This window comes from Mytilus californianus, unplaced genomic scaffold (assembly GCF_021869535.1).
Source record: "Mytilus californianus isolate M0D057914Y unplaced genomic scaffold, xbMytCali1.0.p SCAF_6, whole genome shotgun sequence".
NCBI classification, from domain to species: domain Eukaryota; kingdom Metazoa; phylum Mollusca; class Bivalvia; order Mytilida; family Mytilidae; genus Mytilus; species Mytilus californianus.
Genome location: NW_026262712.1, coordinates 46,996,772 through 47,000,744, shown reverse-complemented (window position 1 = coordinate 47,000,744; position 3,973 = coordinate 46,996,772).

The following is a 3,973-nucleotide window of genomic DNA, read 5'->3' as shown; positions in this document are numbered from 1 at the left end:
CCGGCTACTATACACTACATTTATGTAAACGGGCTATATGAGGGGTATATCGCCCTATGTTTATAGATGTGAACGTTTGTTGTTATTGATTTAGTTACACAAAATAGTAGTTTGGGCGATAAACAAAAAGATCTGCTAGCACTAAAGATCTTGTTAAATTAAGGCGACATTAGTTTGCCGATTTACCGATCTTCAAATCTCGTAAATTGATCAGAAAGAGATAAATCATGGTAACAAACAAAAACAGGGAATCGCATGAACTCCAGGTTCGTCGACAGTGTAAACGTCTTTTACTATGCATGCATCAACCGTCTTGAGAATTAATTAAGTCTGTCTAGGTGCCTGTTGGTTTATGTTCCGTCCTCGAGGGTAACTATTACCAGCCCAGTAGTCAGTACTTTTGTCTTGACAAGAAATGTCATTGATATGTTCATTTTCTGTAACTTTTCACTGTTGATGAAATATTGAATTATTCTAAAGACCTAGGTTTTTATAGCCCCATTTATTTTAGTGACTAAGAGTGTAATAAGAAACAATCTTGCATAATTCCAAGGATCATTGAAAGTCCATTACTCAGTGAAAATTATTACGAATTTAAGGGAATTTTTTGCACACCCTCAGCACAAACATTAATTTTGGAAACTCGAGATAGAACATCTTAAATTGTCTATGCTTTTGTAAGAAGTCTTTGTATTCACTTTAGCATGCTCGAGTGTAACATGGTTCTTACCAGATGCAAGTCTAAGTGTGGTCCTACAAACCCTTCAAACACTCTGTGCGTGAAAATGACATTGCTTTTACATCTCGGGTATAACAGTGAAGAAACCAAGAACGCTTTGTAAGGCGTTTATTTCACGACTTCTCAAATTATCTTGATGTTTGAACGAATGGACACATTAGCAAGAACTGATCGGACAGAGAACATATATGCGGTTTATGAAAAAAAAATTCGACGCAATAATCAAAGCCATTGTTCTTAGTCATGAACCTTGTCCCTGGTCGTCTTTAGTCAAATCTTTATGATTTATATTTGTTATTGAAAGAGGTTGGAAGAAATATGGCATTCTCTGTTAAAAGAGAGGCGAAGGATAACAAAGGGACATTCGAACTCACAAGTCGAAAACAAACTGACAATGCCATGGCTAAAAAAGAAAAAGACAAAACAGAAAAACAACAGTACTCAAAACAAATAGAAAACCGAAGACTGAGCAACACGAACACCACTAAACACTGTGGGTATCTCAGGTGCTCTAGAAGAGAAAGCAGATCCTGCTCCACATGTGACACCCGTCGTGTTGCTCATGTTAGTACACACCCGGTAATAAGTCCAATTCGGTAGGTCACAATCGGGGAAAAGGGGACGGGATTGTAGTTACGACAATTGGAACATATCCGTTGTCATCTGTCATCAAACGGATATCCCATAACGGTCAACCAACTCGTGGTGGCGTCCGTAAAATTTACGAAGGGGTGATTTCAACTTCACCTCTTGGAACTCTTGGTTTAAAAAGCTTCCTTGTGAGCAGCAACCCTCTATCAAGGATATCATGATAGGAAATTTAAGCCCTGGAATATCGTATCAACTGGGAGATATATACTCCGTATGCAGGCGCTGCTGGAATGTTGCTACATAGAAATGGAAAGTTGTTCATAGATTTTGCTTGGCATATATTGAATAGACGTCTGTCTATCTTTGTAGACTATGTTTACTTCTAGATGTTTTTGTTATTTGTGGCGTCGTGTTACTTTCTCTTTGATATATACCTAACACCTTCTTTAAATAATTATTAGTATGAGGTTGGTGACAGCACGAAGTGGAAGCCTATTTATTTTCAAAGATGAAGATCAAGGTCAAAATTTATATAGTAGATAGTCAAGCAGTAGCTTGGCGTAGTAATGCAAGTCACAGACTGTTTGAAACAGGCACATTTAATGATCTTTTACATTAACATATGGTGGGGATAAACTAACATTTTTTTTTGTTTATTTCAAACCTGTCCCTATTAAACTCTTGGTTTAAAAAGCTTCCTTGTGAGCAGCAACCCTCTATCAAGGATATCATGATAGGAAATTTAAGCCCTGGAATATCGTATCAACTGGGAGATATATACTCCGTATGCAGGCGCTGCTGGAATGTTGCTACATAGAAATGGAAAGTTGTTCATAGATTTTGCTTGGCATATATTGAATAGACGTCTGTCTATCTTTGTAGACTATGTTTACTTCTAGATGTTTTTGTTATTTGTGGCGTCGTGTTACTTTCTCTTTGATATATACCTAACACCTTCTTTAAATAATTATTAGTATGAGGTTGGTGACAGCACGAAGTGGAAGCCTATTTATTTTCAAAGATGAAGATCAAGGTCAAAATTTATATAGTAGATAGTCAAGCAGTAGCTTGGCGTAGTAATGCAAGTCACAGACTGTTTGAAACAGGCACATTTAATGATCTTTTACATTAACATATGGTGGGGATAAACTAACATTTTTTTTTGTTTATTTCAAACCTGTCCCTATTAATCTAGATAAATGGACTTACAAAAGATACATATATGAATACACATTAAACATCGGTGAAGGAAAATCACTAAAAGTACATAAAATCACAAGTACAAATAAAAAATGATAAAAGATACCATAGAAAAATATGCGTTTAATTACTGAACACAAGCTCAGAGTATATATACTTCTATGCGTTTTGGTTACTGAACACAAGGATTTGTATAGTAACTTACTATACAAATCCTTGCTGACCACAAGCTAAGAGTATAATTATATACTTCTAAAAATACTTTCATTTCGGTAGTTTCATTGAAATGAATTGAACCTAAGGCCATTAAATTTTCAAGATTCGAAATTTTGTATAGGAAATTGGGAACATGTCCAGGACATTTTGGGTTAGGTGCCCATTTTATCAAATAATACAATTTCCACTTTTCTTCTTAATTAAGTAAGAATACTATATAATAGCTTGTTTATGATGTCATCGTTCATTATTAACAAATTATTACAGAATAGTGCAAGTGGTTCGCCAATGTTCAAAACTCATAAATTCATTTACTAAAACCAACAAATCACGCTAGGTAAGAACTAAAACTGAATGAATCAATTAAACTACTTTAAAAAGAGCAAGACTAGATTCGTCGATAGAGTACGCGTATCCTGTTATGTATCATGGATCTCCCACCATACGAATCCACACTCATACAAAATGTCACAATCGGCAATAAGGGTTGAAAGCCTGGGTATAAATTTGATACTCTTCCTCTCTCATGCAAACTTACTTGACCAAATTACTAAACATTTGACTAACATAATCTAAGATAACAGCTTTGATCTTTTTTTTAGTAAAATTGTAATACGATTGTATTAAAAGGTAAATTATAAGCATTTTGCATGAACTTATTACACACTTTTGCATCCAGAGCCATTTACATTGAAGTTATCAATATAAACTAACACTGTTGCCTAGTAATAATTTATGGCTAGAGGTTTGGGATTCAGGTTGCTATGGTGGTTGCTAAGGGAACCAAAAAGTGAAATTTTTGTTATTTTTTAAAAATATTTTTGACCTTGTTATTAAAATAATTCATAAACTATGACAAATAAAGGATGATAATCAATTGAAAAATATTGCGCATTCAATGACCTTAATTTTGATCTAAAGGTAAAGGGTTATTGATGACCTTGACCTTTGACCTTGAGTCTTTTTTTATTAGATTTTGTCAGAAATGGTTACAAATATGCCCATACCTTGAATAGAAAAAATGTTCAGAACGATTATATATTGCTTTTATTTGGATACAAGGATAAAATGCAAGAGGTCAAGGTTAAAGTTCTTAGCAACGACCCTTACTTGATATAAAAGTACCTAGCAACCATACATATTTGGGTTCAGACCAATATGAACTGTTATATAGATCCTAATTGAAAGGTGAGAGATCAATATCGTTACCAAAGACTTAAGTAGCTA